The sequence below is a fragment of the Pelobates fuscus genome, chromosome 4 (assembly GCF_036172605.1).
Source record: "Pelobates fuscus isolate aPelFus1 chromosome 4, aPelFus1.pri, whole genome shotgun sequence".
In the NCBI taxonomy this organism is placed as follows: domain Eukaryota; kingdom Metazoa; phylum Chordata; class Amphibia; order Anura; family Pelobatidae; genus Pelobates; species Pelobates fuscus.
In genome coordinates, this window is record NC_086320.1 from 198,545,810 (window position 1) to 198,566,837 (window position 21,028).

Below are 21,028 nucleotides of genomic sequence, written 5' to 3' on the forward strand. Positions count from 1 at the left end.
ATGCAAAAGATATTATGCCAATTGTAAGAAAAAGAGACTAAAGTGGAAGTTAAGCATTCAACATGTCCTGTTCACATGAACTATTAATTATTAAGAAGCTATGGAGCAATGTCTCCATCTGGTTTGACATCTGTGGGCCTGGCATGACTTCTGCTGGGCTGGAGTCAGTCATCACAAATTGAAGATACAGCACAAAAGCTAATATTGCAAGTGCATAGACTAGAGTATCTCTGATGAATAGTGCTTTGCATGAGGTTCCATAGCTAATAGGCTCCATTTAATCAATGGCAATTACAACTGCTACTGCACCCAAAAAGAACCATATTTAACTGCTTGATTTGATATAAATAAATTTTTGTTATAGAACATTTAATTTTAATTGAATAACAACTGTGATATTTTTGCACGAAAATTCTGCTGAAGAATATTGAAACTATGAAACATATCTATAAGTATAAGTACTATATCCTTTATCCAATGTGTATTTTTATTTAAAGGAGCACTACCGTATTATAAACAAAATACATTTATTTATCATACACTATCACTGCATCTTTTATCAAATACTAGGATGCACTAGAAACTGTTCTATAGTTGTTTTGAGTTCAACAAGATGAAGTGTGTTAGTGGTTTGTAGTGTTCCTTTAGATAACAGAGGTTGTGTATCATTGTAACGCTACAAGGCATGAACACAAAGATAAAGCACTGCGCTTACAGCAGCAGTAGCTTAATATCCAACAGCTCAAAATATATAGTAAAAACAAAGAGAACGTTACCTGCGCTCTGGCCTAAATCCTATGTACATTTAAACAAAATGGAGGCTCTTTAGTTTTATTCCAATGGCCATTTGAATATAAGCTCACCTGCCACGTCAAGGCAAACCCCAAAAGGTGAGTCCTACTCTAGCCATTAGATTTGCTGATATCAACCAAGAATCTCCAATAAGACAGGAAGGGGTATTCTATAAACCCGTTCACATTTAACCCTTTATAGTGCTTCTACACATACAATAAACTTTGCTGGTATCAGACAAAGGTAAATGTCTCTAATGAGACATGAGGGGGTGTTTTATAAAGTCATTGCTTTCCTATGGGGTTGTTCTAATATTTCTTGGCACACGCAGGAGCATGCGCATAAGGTTTCCGGCGTTAGGCGATGTCTGGGGAGCAAAGTTGGAGCCTGACCCTGTGCCAAGGGGCATCCACACTGGACTCAGGTAAGTGAATTAAGGGTTTTGAACCCTATCTGCCTTGCGGGTGGAAGCGCGTGAGCGAGGGGGCATCGTAGGGTACTATAGCGCGAAGAATACAATGTTTTATTTAGCCTATAATTCCCTTTAAATTTTGATCTGACTTGCTTTCAGGTCGAAGACAAAATCTCTAATGAAACAGAATAGTTTTTTCTGATTAAAAAAAAAAAAAAAACCTTCATGGTAATTAAACCTGAATCAGGAACATATGAAAGAGCACTGTATGAATGTGAGTTTGAATATTTGATCTGTATATGAACCACAGTTCTGATGTGAATACACAATTTGATGCCTGCATTAGATTTATGTTTTTTATTTAATAAAATAGTGGCTCTGACTTTAATAACCCACCAAACTTGCAAAACCAATTGATGGCTTTCTGTGCTAATATCAGGAAAAGCTTAGCCACAGGGGATGCCAGTGACAATGTTTTCAGTCATAAATGAAATGTCGCAGTGTATTATTAATCCTCCGAGTGCCAGAGGATTGAGCAAAGCATTATAAAGCTGTAGCATGCTGGTGGTGTACCCTGGAGCAGACATGCAGTCACAATTGGTGAATGGATTCTTAATAGTCTACAAAATTGGCTGGATTTATGCTTTGTCCGGCCAACCACTGATTTTATTTTTATATCAGCTGAATAAATATCCATTAGTTACACCAGGCAGTTTTAGCTGCTAGGAACGTTTACATAGCAAAAACTAGAAACAATGGTGCATTTTCAGGTTTTGCATTGCATTTGGCAGTTGTAATTCATCGCCTCACAAAGCTTTAATGAACATTTTATTTTATACAACATTTATTTTCTCATCAATTTTATTAATATTATTATTATTATTATTATTAAATTATTATTGTTATCATTATGTGAATGTAACACTAAAATAGCATGTTACTCATTAGGACAATGCACATAGCATCCCACAATATAAATTAAAAAGAATGCAATTAAAGTACAGAGATGGAATTATCTAGAAGATAATAGATATTGGATTGACTGGTATATTTAACGACCACTAGAGTGGCAGGAAAACAAACTCGTTTAGGGGTCTTTAGGTCCCCCCCTCCGCCCCTCGGGATCCCACGCCCGCTGTGCTGAAGGGAGCTGAAGGGGTTAAAACACTTACCCTTCTCGAGCGCCATGCTCCCTCTGTGCTGGGGAACTCTCCTCCCTCTGCCGACGTCAGTGCCGAATGCGCATTTCTCAATGCTATCCTATGGACGTCCAGTGTCTTCTCACTGTGATTTTCACAGTGAGAAGCGTGGAAGCGCCTCTAGCGGCTGTCAGTGAGACATCCACTAGAGGCTGGATTAACCCTCAGTGAAACATAGCAGTTTCTATGATACTGCTATGTTTTCAGCTGCAGGGTTAACACTAGAGGGACCTATCACCCAGACCACTTCATTGAGCTGAAGTGGTCTGGGTGCCTATAGTGGTCCTTTAAGCAAATAATGCTCCGATAACTTTTTACAGGAGCATTGTTCTTTTTCCAGAAATCCTTGCATGGTAGAGCTTTATAGGGTTTGTACTTCACCTTTGTTAGTTGATATTAAAAAATAATAATAATTAAATATAGCTGTATGTAAATAAAGTTTCTTACCACAGTAACTGTATTCTGCTTGTGTTATTTATGGTTGCTGCAGTTGCTTTGCATCGTTGTATTTTGTAGTAGTTTTGAGTATTTTGTGGTATTGTGTAAGATACCTATGAATGTGGGGTTTGTGCAGGGGCTGCTTGTGGAATTGTGTTGATGATATGTCACACTGTATGTTTGGTGATGTGTGTATATTTGGGGCTGTTTGTGGTATTCCATGTGCGAGACTGCTTGTGGGGTTATGTGCGTGTATTTTGATTGTCAGTGGTGTTCTATTTGTTGGGACTGTGTGTTTGTGTGTGGGCTGTTTGTATTGTTTGTATGAGTCGGAGGCTTATTCTAAAGTGTATATCTAGCAGTTTGGTTGGCTTTCCTGGGGTACAGTGGGGACTAGGTTGGACAGGTACAGTTCAAGGGTCAGTACTGCGATAGCTTCTCTACTCCAGTGCGGATTCCCATTCACAAGTGTTGGGATGAAGTGATCTGAGATCACTTCCTCTAAGTGCTGCAATGCGTAAATTGAGGATTGTCCCTCACCACCAACAATCACCTGTTTGGCTCTGACTGCCTTGAGTGCCGTGCAAAGGCACCTCAAGTATTGTGTATGGCATACATGCAATAGGTTGCTTACCCATGTCCTATGAGTGCAAATTAAAGTGAAAATTTAAAGTGAATTTCAGTTTTAAAGCCAGAGTAGCAGACGTGAAAGCATAGCTGGATTAGAGAATTTTCCCATTAAAACTATTTTGACTTTACATTTGCAATTCACTTTTAAATCTCACTTTAGTAAACAAGCCTTTATGAGATGTGCATCCACTTAAAATAACACAGCTATAGAGTTTCAATGAAAAAATAAACTACAGGTTTTGCTGGAAAGACAGAGTCAATAGGGAGAAGAAGCATAGTAATCTGCTATTTTTAATAGATAATGATTTGAAAAGTAACTAGGGAAGAATCTGCTTACAAGCATTCAAGTGATTTGGGGGGCACCCCTCAGCTTTTCCATATAGAGGAAGTGGATGGGGTGGTCCTCACTGAAAAATATCAGGAGAGAATATATATTAATTACAAACTGATAACAAATTGCTCTAAAACACCTGTGGTATTACATTGGTTCTTTGAGGAAGAAATGCTGGATATGCTGGAGATGTGAGGAGGGAGTGGGGACTAGCCTGCATATCTGGTGATTGTATAATAAGACACAGTGGCTCATATTGCTTATCCCTTTCTTTACTGTCCAACAATAGTAGCAAATAATACAGTTAGAAAAAATTGCATGCATAGTGATAAGCCACTCCCATTCAGAGTCTCAGTATAATAGTCAGCACATCCCATCATATTTCATCTTTCTTTGCTGCTCCACAGTCTGTTAAGTACCATCTTTTTGTCTCTGGAGATTTAATCATAATTGGTGTATTTATAATTGTATGTTTGAGCACTATTTGGTTAATTACAGGTTTTACCATTGTACCTGTCTATTATTGTGTGGTGTTCTATACTCAGGGTCTTAGACCAGTGAAAGATTCTCCCTTTTCCCCGTCTCTCCTTCGGGGTGGTGTAACCCCTATTTAGCACTTTTTTTCTTACCGTTAGACTAAATCCTGTCCATTCGGGGATATTGGTGTGTTTTCCCATTATCTGTTTTCCCTCAGCCTGTTGTCCCGGGTCTCGGACCCGTTTGGAGCTCTTTTTACTGGTCTTCGCGGATCGGTTCGGCTCTGTTCATGACGTTTGAAGGCCAGACGATCAGACATTTGCATGCCAACGTCTATCTGCCTGTTTTTCCCATAATATTCTGTTTGCGAACGTTCTGAACGTTCGGTGGTTTCTGATGTTGTTTCGTAACGTATCTATATAGACACCTTCGGCACGCGAACGCACCCTGGTTCGGGAGCCGAATTCAACAGTTTGGGAGTTTTTTCCCTCGCGAAATAGAGGTCTTTTCACTGCGATCTCACGATCTTCTTGGCATTTCCCCTTCTGGTTTCTCCAATAACTACCTCTTCCCTCCTCATAGCTGCTGGTCTGGGCCCTGGTGAGCTTCTCTGCACTAGTTTGGATGACTAACCCTCACTGAGTGCCCATTTACCACCTTACAGCTATTTTGTTAACCTTATATATATATGTATATATATATATATTTCCCTAATACTAAATTTGTGGGCCTGTTTATATTCTGCCATGCCTGAGCCTAAGGTACAAGTATGCCCCCCATCCCCCGGGGAAGTGGATACCCAATTAATATTGAGTGATGCCCCATCTACGGCTGGCTCCCCTCCCTGTGGCAGGGGACCTTGACCCCCACAGGGTGGAAGAGCAGTCCTTGGTGCTCCAGAAGTCTGTGACCAACGCCATTATGGCCACGATGGGAATGCACCAAGAAAGCCTAGCCAAAAATCTAGGTGTGACGAACTGAACCTTGTCACAAGTTCTTGAAGGGGCCTGCTGGCCAGCCTCTTGCCTCAGGACTATGGGCCCTGCACTATACCTTGCCCAATGCACTTGAAAAGGCTCTGTTCATGTGAGTTATGTACTTTTGTACTCCTGACAGAGAGACCTACCGTTAGGCCTGATTCCCTGGAACTGTATTAGGCATAGGACCATGTGCACGGTCGGTCAAAAATAAGACTTCCAGGAAATTCCTGAACCCTTGAACTGATCAGGGTGATATTTGGATATGTTGGTCACCCAGATTAGGGCTATCAGGGGATGCAATATTTGTGGGGGCTTTGTGTATTTTAAGGTATTTTGGGGGTTTGTAAAAATGTGTGTTTTTTCTGTGCTTGGAGATAATTGGATTAGATTAGTACAGTTCCTGATCCAATTATCTCACCAGCACAAAGGAGGGATTATCTGATTTTGTATGGGAGTGTCCTGGACCTGAGAGCCAATGTGATTGTGTATTTATTTCTACTGTGGTTTACTCTCAGGTCCAGTGGGGAGTGCCTCTTGCATGGGGACTGTCATAAAAGGCCCGTTGTTGCTACCAATAAACTGAGATTCGTTTTACCCTTCATAAAGTCTAGGGTCATGTTTGGGGGATTGGAGAGCTATATTCATACTCTGGCGATTGCTATAATCCCTATACTCCCTTGAATCGCAACAATTGCTCTTGTAAGAGCAGCCTGCTTTGCTCTCTGGACTAGGAGAGGTCTACCCACTTGAAGCAGAGACCCCACCCAAGCTGCGGCAGTTTGTGGGGTTTATGGTGTTCCAGTGCAGTGCTTATGATGCTTGCAAGTACTAGGAAGCAGCGATTGATGGAGGTACCAGGTCGGGATGCCAGGCGGCCCGTCACACTAGGCATGTTTCCCCATCTGCCTCCAGAAACACTATGACTGGCGCACCTCTGGGCTCCCCTGATAGCATGTCCAATTAACGCAAAAGTCTTTCTGTGCCAGGCAGAATGGGCATGGAGATGGAATCTTTGTATCTAAAAAAGATGGTGAATTACGTCCATGCGTTGACTACAGGGCAACAGACTCCAGGGTGCTAAAGTCTTTACTAAACTTGACCTCAGGAGTGCGTACAATATGGTAAGGATTAATGAAAATCATGAGTGGAAAACAGCATTTAACACTAAAATTGGGCAATATGAGTACCTTGTTGTGACGAAACCAACCTCGCCACTGGGCATTGGAGAAGCATGTTTGCCCGCCTCCTACCTGCTGACTATGGCCCCTTGAAAATTGGTACGTTTAGAGAACTATATTTGGGCAGTTTGTATTTTATTGTGCGACTGCTGCCCCTTTAAGCACAGTGAATGGTATTTTATTGTACTGCTGCTGGCCCTTTAAGAACTGTCTGGGGACATATTGAGACTTTGGGTAACAATACCCTTTAAGACTATGGCCCCTGAAAAGTATGAACTTTTATTGTGTGTGTATGGCCCTTTAAGAACCGTCTGGGGACATCTTGTAACTTTGGTGAACAATGCCCCTTTAAGACTATGTCCCCAGACCTGTAAAATAACTTGTTCCTGGCTTTCCCCCCACTTGGTTCAGTATATAGGGCTTACTGAACCAAGTACCACACAGGCGGACCACCCAGAAGCTAAAGTGTGCAGGCAATTTACCTCCCAGGCTGTGAGGTTACTGCCGGTTAATTGCACGTGGCGGCGGCCATCTTTGTTCAGTCGAATGCGGTCAGCGGTGTATGCAAAAAATTCTGTGGAACTGAAATCGGCTACACATTTTACCGAACACCGCTGACCCTTACCTTCTTCCATACTGAACTTGCAGCTCCAGAGACTAAGTCCCGTTCGAAATGGGACTTAGTCGTTTTTTCGCATGAAATTGACCGGCCGCACAGCCCAAATCTATGGAACTGTTTTGGGCAGGAAAACGTGCTTGCGGTCGGTCATAAAGGACTTCCAGCTAACTTTTGATCCGCTGGAGGGATTTGGCTGAATTTTGGAAGGGTGTATGTTTATTAAAGTGTGCTGATTCTAAATATATGGTTTTTGGGAAGATTGGATGTACGGTTTTAAAGTTATAGCACATGTATAAAAACTGTATTTTCCCTGGCTGTAATAATTATGTTAACTGGTTATCTGAGGGGAGGGAACTTGTGGGTTGTAACCGTTATGCTATTGGCTGTTTTACCCCGCCCCTGTGGGCGGTCTTTTATGTGTAAGATGGAAATAAAAGCAGACTGGGTGTGCTAGCACCTCAGATCATCTTGTACCTTCATGAAGTTTCGGCTCATGTTTGGGGGGATTGGAGAACTACACTCTGGGGATTGCTATAATCACTATACTCCCCAGGGTATAATCGCTGAGCTCTGCTAAGAGCTTGTTCCTGTTCCTGCTCTCTGGAATTCGGAGAGGTCCATCTACGGGAAGCTAGACCCTGGTCTTGGGTCCAGAGTGGGTAGCGTGGCGAGACCCCAACCAAGCTGCGGCGGTTCGTGGGAGTCTACAGTGGTTATGGTGTCTGGTGGAGTGCTTGGAGACCTCGGAAAGCACTAGGAGCATCCGTCAGCGGAGGGTACCCGGTCGGGGTGCCAGCGGTTCCGTTACACTTGTGATGCCCTTTGGGTTGTGCAATGTCCCGGCCGTGTTCCAGGACTTTATTAATGATGTACTCAGGGACTATATTTATTCATTTGTCCTAGTTTATCTGGATGATGTCCTTATTTATTCCCCTGACCTTCAGACTCTCCACAAACATGTCAAACAAGTATTGTAAACTTTATTTAAATATAAACGTTATTGCAAACTGGAAAAATGCATCTTTGATCAGACTGAAGTACAGTTTTTGGGGTATAACATTTCTGCCTCTGGTTTTCAAACTAGAGGCTGTTCTACATTGGCCATTGCCCAATGGACTAAAAGCCATTCAAAGGTTTATTGGGTTTGATAATTATTACAGGAGATTTATCAAAGGGTTCTCTTTAGTGATAGCCCCCATCACCAATATGACATGCAAGGGGGCTAGCAGTACGTTATTGTCTGAGGAAGCTAGAGAAGCTTTTGAACTTCTCAAACAAAGGTTTGCTTCTGCTGACATATTGATACATCACAACACCAGCAAACCCCTTCATACTGGAGGTTGATGCCTCCGAAACTTGGGTAGGGGCTGTTCTTTCTCAGAGGGAGAGTCAGGATACCCCTTTGCATCCATGTGGGTACTTCTCTAGAAAGTTGTCTCCTGCTGAGTGTAATTATGATATTGGCAACAGAGGATTGTTGGGCATTATACTAGTGGTGACATCTTTTAGAGGGTTCCAAGTACCCCCTTTTGATCATTATTGACCACAAGAATTTGGCTTATATAGGGGATGCTAAACGACTGTCTTCTAGACAGGCTAGATGGTCTTTGTTTCTATCTTGCTTTAACTTTCTTATAATTTACAGACCTGGTCCCAAAAACGTAAAGGCGGACACCTTATCTAGACAGTTTGATACTGAATCAGTACAGGAACAAGAAACATCCCTATTATTCCACCTGAGTGTATTATTGCTTCCTTTGTTCTTTCCTTGTCATCTCCTCTGCTTGGCGCTATCATGGAGGCTCAGTCTCAGGCACCATGCAATAAACCACTAGATAAATTCTTTGTTCCATTGGGTGAAAGAGAGAATGTAATGAGGGTGTTCCACAGCAACATGACCGCTGGACACCCAGGCATTAATAAATCCACATCTGCGATTGTGAGATAATTTAGGTGGGATTCTCTCAGGAAAGATGTTAAAGAATATGTGCAGGCCTGTTCTGTTTGTGCAGTTTCTAAGGTACCTCATAAGCTTCCATGTGGATTGTTGCATCCACTTCCGTACCTAGTGTTCCATGGTCCCATTTGTTCATGGGTTTCATCATAGAACGTCCTAGTTCTAATGGCTATACCACCATCCTTATGGTGGTTGACCGCTTTTCCAAGATGGCTTATTTTGTTCCACTCCAAAAATTGCCATCCTCTCAAGACCTGGTTCTTATTTTTATATGAGAGATTGTCCGACTACATGGCATTCCTCACAATATTGTATCTGACAGAGTTTCTCAGTTTATGTCTGGGTTTTGGAGGGCTTTCAATAAACAGTTGAACATTGAATTCTCATTTTCTTCCTCTTACCATCCCCAAACCAATGGCATGGCTGAGAGGGCTAACCAGTCATTAGAATTGTATTTGCGTTGTTTTGTTAATAGCACTCAGGATAATTGGTCCGAGTTTGCTAGGAACAATGCTAACCATGACTCTTCTGGTCATATTCCATTCTTTGTTAATAACAGTCGTCATCCTACTGTTCTGCCGGCTGTTTTCTATGACACAGCTATCCCTGCTTTGGATGATCACCTTGCTTCTATTCGTGATACTTGGACCAAAGTTCACTCCACTCTCAAAACTGCGGCTGATCGTTTCAAATCACGGTTCCTTACAATATTTGATTGATTGAAGGGGGTATGGGCCTGCCGGACGTTCTTGGGTTTCGGATTCCGATATTCATGCAGGTCGCAAGATTTGTTCTTTCCACACCAAATTTCCTCTTAAACCTGGTCCTGTCCACCCAGTGGGTGGTCTTCAGGTGGGGGGTAATGTAACATATTCATCCTCACCTTGCAGTATCTACGCTCAGTGGCCATGCATCAGTGTTGGTGGGCGCCGGCCACTGCGGATCCACGCCACCTAGACCACAATATTCTTCAACATTGGACGTCTCCATGGTGCTATCGTTGTTTGACTCATGGCCATCTAATGCGGACCTTTCCTTAAGCCAGTTGTCGGCGAAATTGGTCACACTGTTTTGCCTGGTATCCTGTAAGAGGATTTTGGATGTTCGTTCCTTCCACACTGATGGAGTGACTTATATATATATCCAGATGCACGAAGACTTTGATTAGGTCGGTTTCTTACCTGGCTTTCCCTTCGGCTCAAGCATTGTGCCCAGTGGCCTGTGTATGAGTATATGAAGTTCGCACTGAGCCGCATCGGTCACCATCTACTCCTCATCTGTTTCTATCCTTTCGTCCTCCTTTTACCCTGGTGACGAGTACTACAATGGCCCCTTGGGTGAAATGAGTATTGCATCAGGCAGGTGTGGACACTTCGGTGTTTGGAGCACATTGGGTGCAGGGTGCTGCAGCCTCGTCGATGATGACCCCGGGGGCAAGGTTGGAGGACCTGATGAGGATGGCATGTTTTTTCTACGGTTATCAGTCAGCTTTGAACTTGCAATATGAGCCTCCTTGTCTTGTTTTAAATTAAATGATTTTGCTATTACATGACAAAAAGTCATGATTTTATTAAAGACAAGGAGGTGATTATTGTCCAACCCTGGATACACTGCTGAATTGGGTTATATCTTCCCACCCTGATATATTTATTGGATAAGGTTGGTATTACGGTAAGTGAGGGTTTTATTTCATTAGGTTATGATTTATACATTTGGAATGACGGACTCTTTTTGGGTTCATGAGTGTACAATAAGGGTCTGTCTATACCTTTCATGCACACTAAATTGCGAGGACCAAAATAACCATGTGGCTGATGTTTTTTTATGTTTTCACAGCCTAAATTCAAGTCGTTTGCTGGATTCCTACGGATTGTCGTATAATGGGATCCTCTATGTTGGCGATTTCTGATTCTGTGATGGATTGGTCCCAGTTTGTTGAATTGTTCCTGGTTGGATTCCGACTGGATTTCAAGACAGTTGTTCTTATGCCGTTGGACTGATTCATCGGTTCCTGTTTGATGTTTGTTATTGTGAAAGAAAGAGGAAATATGATGGGAGGTGCTGACTATTATACTGGGACTTGGTATGGAAGGGGCTTATCACTATGTATAGCATTTTTTCTTACTGTTTGCATTCTTTGCTGCAATCATTGCATCCATGTGATATGGCCTTTGTCTAAGCTTTCACACTACACAACTATACTGTTGTGGCATTGCAGGATATCTCTCTATAATCATTTATTAAGAGCAACCGAATCCCTGATCTCAAGTATGTGGAAGAAACAGTCTGCTCCCACTCTCCAGCAATGGATGGAGAGGGCTAAGGAAATGTATTCAATGGAGTCCTTAATGGCAGAGCTCAAAGGTACTTCTGGAAAGAGTGCGCAGACATGGACAACATTGCTTGATCATGTAACCCACAGTTCTGTGAATGCTGACTCTGATGTATAGTCCTTCATTAACAGCCAAGGGTTCTTTGGCGTCCCTGTCGCCAATAGAAGCCCTCACTTTTAATTTTCTTCTCTACCTCTCTAATCTCTCCCCTTTTTACTACCCACTGATATTGATGATGTTATTCTTTTTCAAAATGGTCATTGAGGGTATTTGTTTAATCTTTATTTAGTGCAATAGTGTCTAATGATTGTTTGACTTTGATTTTGATGTTTACAAAAATCAAGCAATAATGGTCAATGGATAGACTCTATAATATGTGAAACCCAAAACATACTTTGATTTGTTGAGTTGTTACCCCAAAATAATTTTTAGTGTTACAGGTTAAAAACTATTCTATTAGCCTTTTTTCAAGCATTGCCTTCTGTGCATAATACATGTCTTATGGAATAATTTCATTAAACGCACTTTAACCCCTTAAGGACCAAACTTCTGGAATAAAAGGGAATCATGACATGTCACACACGTCATGTGTCCTTAAGGGGTTAAATTCACTATACCGTTATTTTAATACTTTCATTAGAAACCAAGCGCTGTGTAAAGGCTGGAATAAAAACATTTCACATTTTAGGTATGTACCTATTTAAATATATAAACTGATGCACTGTTAATATTAGTTAACTTTAACATGAAACAATAATCTTTTACCAAGATTTTGATTCTATGTGCATCCCATTGTACGGCGCTATGGAGTCTAATGTCGCTATATTAATAATAAAATAATAATAATAATACAAATTGTATTCTACTTGTTCTGGTGAACACAGACTAACTTTTTTTTTTAGCTCTTTTTGTTTTCTCTTTTATTAAATTAAATAAACAATGAACTATATAAAACAAATAAATACAATGAAAGTAGTCACCGTAAAAAGCATATGATTGGGTCAGTATTACAAGCCAGTGTATATTCCTGCCTGAATCACATGTATTAAATGAACTGAAATCACACTATTTCAAACAAGTTTATCAAATGTTACTGAGTAAAGTAAGAATTTTATAAATAATTACACAGGAATATCTTGGTGAAAATTAAAAAAAGAATGTGTGGACTTGAGTGAATAACAGATAATGATTAGAAAATGTGTCTTCTGTTTTCTTTTTAATCTTCCACAGTTTCTATCAAACTCTCGGTGCTCAGTGTTTTTACCTTTTGACCACATCTGTCAGGAAACCACTAAAAGAAGAAAACATGCAAGGGCATGACAAGGCCAAAAAGCAACTCAGTTAATAATAATCTACATGAGTCATACCTTCATGGTATTAATAAAGTGAAGTTATGTGTGAGAGGGTGGAGCTTATTTAGAAGTGACTCAAAGTACAGAAAGTCGATATCACGCTAAAAGCAATCAGTCTCATACTGATAATTTTCTGACAGAAATAGTTTTCGTTACGTCATTCCATGTTAGTAATTGAGATTTAGAAGTAGTAGTCAGCATGGCTAATAAGGATAAGGGGATATATCTGGAAAATTAGGAATATTTGTCCAAATTGATGTCCTTGTGAATATTTGTAATGCCAATTGCCAAGCAAATGATTGATTTTCACCAAATATGTGTAAACCTAAAACAAACACATCCCATGAACTAAGTGGAGTTGATAGATATGGCCCTTTTTCTTAAGTGCAGGTCAGGGTACAATAAAAAAAGACAAAAAACTGAGATTCTTCCTGTAGGGGCTTTCATGAATCCCCCTTTCATTTTACTAATACAAATTACTAATTGTAAAGTGTTGCAATGTCTCTTGGGAACGATAAACAAATCCCCTACACCCAGTGGTGTATCATGGTTTTGTGCTGCCCTAGGCAGGACAAAACTCAGGCGCCCCCCTCCCCCCGCGCCACCCCCACTTAACCCTTCCCCCCGCCCTGCCTTCTAAATACACACACACACACACACATTCACTGACAGATACGCATACACTAGCTAACAGAAACACACACTCACTAACAGACACACACTCACAGGCAAACACACTCACACACACACACACACACACACACACACACTAACAGGCAAACACACACACATTAACACATTTTTTTTATTTACCCCCCCCCCCCCCAGTCTCCTTACCTTTGGGAATGCTAGGGGGGGGTTCTCTTTCTCCCTGGGGGTCCAGTGGCTGCTGGGCGGGTGGGCAGCTGGCGAGGGAGCACTCTGTTTAGCTCCCTCGCGCACCGCAGAGTGAGGCTGGGAACCGGAATATGACGTCATATTCCGGCTCCCAGCCTCACTCTGCGGCACGCGAGGGAGCTGAGCAGACAGCTCAGAGGAAGTGCTCCTTCGCCAGCATTTGGGGGCAGCGTTTTTTGCCGCCCCCTGGAAAATCCTGCCCAAGGAAAATGCCTTGTTTGCCTCCAGCTAAAACGTCCCTGCCTACACCCCTTATGCCTCACTAAACCATCAAGGATTGCCTCAGTAATAAACAGTTATATCCATTAATGAGCTAGAATTTTAAGAGATGCATTACATAACAGGAAAAAAAACTATTTTATTAATGGTCAATACATTTATTTGAGAAAATAACACAAATTCACATTGTCATTATATGTCAAAATCCAGTAGGGTAATTATTTTTGGGGGTTGAGGTGCAAAAGCCATTCATTTTCAGGTGCTTGACAGCCTTATGTCGCTTCTGAAACCTTTGATAAAGCTTCCATCAGGTAGAACATCAACCTGTTATTTGCTCATCTTCTACAGTCATCCCTAGAAATTTCATTAACCTGTCACTATTCTTTCAAAACATAATTTCCAATACATTTTCTTAATCCTAATCCTGAACCTACATACCGTATTTATCGGCGTATAACACACACTTTTTCTCCCTGAAAATAGGGAGAAAATCATGGGTGCGTGTTATACGCCGATATCCTACATTTACTTACCTGTCTTGAAGCGTGGGCCGGCTTCACAGCGCGCACCGCGGAACTGGAACTTAAATTTCAGGTTCCGGTTTCCAGGGGGACTGAAAGGAAGTGTGCACACTATTGTGTGCACACTTCCTTTCAGTCCCGCCGGTACTGGAACTTAAATTTCAGGTTCCGGTTTCCGGCGGGACTGAAAGGAAGTGTGCACACTATTGTGTGCACACTTCCTTTCAGTCCCGCCGGAAACCGGAACCTGAAATTTAAGTTCCAGTTCCGCGGTGCGCGCTGTGAAGCCGGCCCACGCTTCAAGACAGGTAAGTAAATATGGGACAGAGGGAAAGTGCACTAGGGGACACTATGGGAGGGGGGACACACTATGGGGTTGGAGAATACTATGGGGGGGGAGAATACTATGGGAGGGGGGAGAGAATATTATGGGGGGGAATACTATGGGAGGGGGGAGAGAATACTATGGGAGGGGGGAGAGAATACTATGGGAGGGGGGGAGATTACTATGGAAAGGGGGGGGGAACACTATGGGATGAGGGGGGGGAATACTATGGGAGAGGTGGAAATTTCCTGGAATTTCCTTCTGGAAATGAGGTGCGTGTTATACGCCGGGGCGTGTTATACGCCGATAAATACGGTAATTAATATTAGTTAAAATGTATTGTGAAAGCATGTGTGAGTTTAAGCTTGTGTCTACCAGGAACTCATTATTACAGTGAGGGGAAAAAGTATTTGATCCCTTGCTGATTTTGAACGTTTGCCCACTGACAAATAAATGACCAGTCTATAATTTTAATGGTAGGTGTATTTTAACAGTGAGAGACAGAATAACAAAAAAAAAAAATCCTGAAAACACATGTCAAAAAATCTATAATTTTATTTTTATGTCAATGAGTGAAATAAGTATTTGATCCCCTATCAATCAGCAAGATTTCTGGCTCCCAGGTGTCTTTTACACAGGTAACGAGCTGAGATCAGGAGCACTCTCTTAAAGAGAGTACTCCTGATCTCAGCTCGTTACCTGTATAAAATACACCTGTCCACAGAATCAATCAATCAGATTCCAAACTCTCCACCATGGCCAAGACCAAAGAGCTGTCCAGGGATGTCAGGGACAAGATTGTATGAATAGAAGAATCTCAGGCACTCACTGCAATTGGTTCCAGGCAGCTTTATTGCAACATTTCGACTTGTCAAGGTCTTTATCAAGCTAACACCACAGTGACAAAATTGCACTTATGTACACACAAATTAACAATTAAGCAGGAGGTGGTCACGGGCAGAGCGGAGAGACCGAGAAGGGACATACCTTTGGATCTGTGAGGATATATAAGAGGGGCTAGAGTTGTTCAGTGCTTTATAGGTGTGAATTAGTACCTTGAATTGACTCCTATTGCATAGAGGAAGCCAATGTAAGGACTGGCAGAGGGGTGAGGTGTGAGAAAACTGACTATAGAGGAAAATTAATCTCATAAGAGCAAGCATTAGGCTTCTAGAGTAGGACCTGCCAAGAATGGGGTACATTGACGTTGTGGCAGGCTTATGCAATGTATGATCATATAATGTAACTAAACCCCCATCATTTTTTTCCTAGGTGAGGTGTTTTTAAATAAAACTATTACAATCTCTAAGATTTGAAATCATTGTTTAGTGAATAAGCGAGTACGCTGGATTCTGTATTTTGTGTATTTTGGCCCCAGCAACACCCTATAATGTGTGCACGTTCAGGTGAGTGGAGCCCTCTTGATCTTATTTATATATTTGGGAGTCCAGGCCAACTCCTTGGTTTTGCACCCCTCCCTGTCACAGTTGCCTCATGCCAGGACCCTATTTAGCCTTAACTTGCAGAGAGTCCCAGTAAGGAAGTATTTCCCAAGTAAGTAATGTGTATTTAGGAAACTCCATGTGTGAGTTATAATAGTGAATATGTGTAGATGATAAGTAGGATATTAATGAATATAATATGACATGAGGTGGATAAAAAAACATATAAAGTTATATCTTATAAAGGCATATAACATAGATATATAGTGCCACTAGGAATACATACAATTGATGTAACTAGTGTGTATGATGTTTAAAGTGCTGTAGAAGATACTACACAAGGTAGTGTTAAAGTGATACCGTGCCATTAATAAAGTGCAAAAAACTGTGCAAAAGACCTGCAAAAAACTATTGTGCAATACATGTGTAAAGAAAATGTCACAACACTTAACGTCATAGCCATAAGGATAACATATTAATGATGCCTTTTAGAAAAAAATATACGTCTATAAGCCCCTATAGGGGGTAATAGCTAATATGTCTAAAATTAAAAAAAAAATCATACTGGTACTGGTTAGAAGGGCTAAATAAATGAATAATACGGAATGTTTTCATTCAAACCCCTAGGGGCCACCGTGTCTAACTGGTATATCCAGAATGCTTCTTTCTGAAGCAACATTTTGCCTCTATTTCCACCCCTCTTGGGAGGGGGGATGTGGTCTATACCCACAAACTTGAGGGAGGATAGATGGTGTCCTTTGTCCAAAAAATGTTTGGCCACGGGTTTGTCGGACTACGCTGATTACGCTGCGGACCTCAGACAGCAACTCCAGGATGAAAACACATATTGCCCACTTCCGGGGGATCCAACTACAAATATCCAGAGGAAAATTATGGATGTCTTAGATATGGCCTTAAGAGCAGGCTACATAGGATTAGAACTCTATCGATTTTTGAACAAAGTCCATCCACGCACCCCGGTGATTTACAGTATCCCAAAGATACATAAGAATGCCAATAAACCGCCTGGACGCCCTATAGTGTCAGCCATTGACGGAATATTAGAACCGATTGCACAATGGCTTGACCATGTTGTCAAAAGACCAGTGGAGTCATTACAGACTTGCGTCAAAGACACACAGACACTTTTGGATAGAATCAAGGGCCTAGAATTGCACCACTCCACACCGGTATTCATCACAATGGACGTGGCCAGCCTGTATACGGTCATACCCCACGCAGAAGGGATAGAGGCCATGCGACAGGTTTTGTGTAATTTTCAAGTCTACCATGCTCCACCTATAGAGTTCGTTTTGGAGTTGCTGTCTTTAATCCTCTACAACAACCATTTCAGATTTGAGGAACAATGGTACCTCCAGGTGGCGGGAACATCCATGGGGTCATCGGTAGCCCCAATGTATGCAAATGCATACATGTACGCATATGAAATTGAACACATTTTATTGCCTTATGGAGATTCCATAATAGGATACTACCGCTACATAGACGACCTTCTCATCATCTGGAGGGGTACACAAGTGGAGGCACAACAAATGGTACTTGCATTGAACCAACTTCCATCACCCATCAGGTTCACAGCCAATATAAGTGCAGACAGAGTACAATATCTCAATTTGGAGTTGACCAGGGGGCCTAATGGGATTGAGTATTCTCTATATTCGAAGCCCACCGACCGAAATACCCTCTTGCATGCTCATAGCGCACACCCTATTGCACTTAAAAAATCGATACCGAAGGCACAATTTCAACGTGTCATCCGTAACAATTCAAACCCGGATAGGATGGAATTGCAATTGGATACCATGACTCAAAAGTTTGCAAACAGAGGCTATGAAAGCCGGGTACTCCAAGATGCTCTCAGCATGGCTAGGACAGCAACGAACAAAGAAAAAGTACAACCCACACAGAGGATGGTGTTCCCCATGACGTTTCACAACTCTTCACATCAGATTGCAACAGTGATTAAAGAAAATTGGAAGATGGTGGCCACTGACGACCTGCTTCCGAAGATCTTTAAAGAACCACCGATGATCTGCTATAGACGCAATAGAAATCTTCGTGACATATTGGTGCATACGGATCCGGTCGCAACCAAGACAACCAAGAGCAACATATGAGGATGCATCCGCTGCCTTGGTTGTGTGACATGTGGACATATGATTCCATCTAAAAAATTCAACCATCCACACACCAATAGAGTTTATGATCAAGCACACCATTACTTGCAAAACTTCCTACGTTATATACAAACTGATGTGCCCATGTGGTCTTTATTACGTGGGAAAAACAGAGACACAATTTTGTGAACGCATTAGGGGCCATCGTTCCAGTATCAGGTTGGCCTACAGGGACGGACTTTCCGACAAACCCGTGGCCAAACATTTTTTGGACAAAGGACACCCTCTATCCTCCCTCAAGTTTGTGGGTATAGACCACATCCCCCCTCCCAAGAGGGGTGGAAATAGAGGCAAAATGTTGCTTCAGAAAGAAGCATTCTGGATATACCAGTTAGACACGGTGGCCCCTAGGGGTTTGAATGAAAACATTCCGTATTATTCATTTATTTAGCCCTTCTAACCAGTACCAGTATGATTTTTTTTTTAATTTTAGACATATTAGCTATTACCCCCTATAGGGGCTTATAGACGTATATTTTTTTCTAAAAGGCATCATTAATATGTTATCCTTATGGCTATGATGTTAAGTGTTGTGACATTTTCTTTACACATGTATTGCACAATAGTTTTTTGCAGGTCTTTTGCACAGTTTTTTGCACTTTATTAATGGCACGGTATCACTTTAACACTACCTTGTGTAGTATCTTCTACAGCACTTTAAACATCATACACACTAGTTACATCAATTGTATGTGTTCCTAGTGGCACTATATATCTATGTTATATGCCTTTATAAGATATAACTTTATAGGTTTTTTATCCACCTCATGTCATATTATATTCATTAATATCCTACTTATCATCTACACATATTCACTATTATAACTCACACATGGAGTTTCCTAAATACACATTAAGTGGATTGTCTGCATTAAGTTGCCTAGCAACGCCCCACTAGCCGGTATCCATACGGCACACGTCACGTGTATCCCCTAGGGCGGAGCTTCGGGATGAGTGCTCGCGCACACCCGGAAGCATAGCCGTCGCTACAGGCGCGGTTGATATGCCGCACCCCCTCACTATTGATTAGCAGTCTCCCTAACTCGTAGGGAAAAGGGGCGGAGCTGGGCGGACACCTAATGCGCACACCAGGAAGTATACACGGCGGAAACGCCGAGGACACCATGCACCTGGGTGAGTCACTCTTAATTATTGTTATGGCTATATATTGACATACATTGCAAGTATTGTGTGTTGTCCTATCATTTTTTGTCTGACCCTGAGGAAAGTCCCGAGCGGGGACTGAAACGTTGGTCACAGATTTTAAACATGATTGAATAAAACTTTTGGATTTTAACAAGACCAGTGAGCAGCTATTATTTGGCATTCTATATATATATATATATATATATATATATATATATATATATACACACATACATACACACACACACATATATATATATATATATATACAATAAATACACAAGATCCAGCGCACTCTCCTATCTACTAAACAGCAACTTCAATGTTGACAGATTTTATTAGTTTGTAAAAGTTTTTTTTAAAAACACCTAATCTAGGCAAAAAAATGGGGATTTAGTTACATTATATGATCATACATTGCATAAGCCTGCCACAACGTCAATGTACCCCATCTTTGGCAGGTCCTACTCTCACAGTCTAATGTCTGCTTTTATGAGATTAACCACTTACTTGGGAAAAAATTCCATCTGAGGCTCTCTGCAGTACAAGGCTAAATAGGGACCTGAGATGAGGCACCTGTAACAGGGAGGGGTGCAGAACCAAGGAGTTGGCTAGACTCCCAAATATATATAGGAAACATGGGGGGATGGTTGCATGTTTAGGTGAGTGCAACCATCCCCCCATGTTTCCTATATATATTTGGGAGTCTAGCCAACTCCTTGGTTCTGCACCCCTCCCTGTTACAGGTGCCTCATCTCAGGTCCCTATTTAGCCTTGTACTGCAGAGAGCCTCAGATGGAATTTTTTCCCAAGTAAGTGGTTAATCTCATAAAAGCAGACATTAGACTGTGAGAGTAGGACCTGCCAAAGATGGGGTACATTGACGTTGTGGCAGGCTTATGCAATGTATGATCATATAATGTAACTAAATCCCCATTTTTTTGCCTAGATTAGGTGTTTTTAAAAAAAACTTTTACAAACTAATAAAATCTGTCAACATTGAAGTTGCTGTTTAGTAGATAGGAGAGTGCGCTGGATCTTGTGTATTTATTGTATAATATGGCCCCCAGCAGCACCCCATTTAAGCATGTTTAGGTGAGTGCAACCATCCCCCCATGTTTCCTATATATATTTGGGAGTCTAGCCAACTCCTTGGTTCTGCACCCCTCCCTGTTACAGGTGCCTCATCTCAGGTCCCTATTTAGCCTTGTACTGCAGAGAGCCGCAGATGGAATTTTTTCCCAAGTAAGTGGTTAATCTCATAAAAGCAGACATTAGACTGTGAGAGTAGGACCTGCCAAAGATGGGGTACATTGACGTTGTGGCAGGCTTATGCAATGTATGATCATATAATGTAACTAAATCCCCATTTTTTTGCCTAGATTAGGTGTTTTTAAAAAAAACTTTTACAAACTAATAAAATCTGTCAACATTGAAGTTGCTGTTTAGTAGATAGGAGAGTGCGCTGGATCTTGTGTATTTATTGTATAATATGGCCCCCAGCAGCACCCCATTTAAGCATGTTTAGGTGAGTGCAACCATCCCCCCATGTTTCCTATATATATTTGGGAGTCTAGCCAAC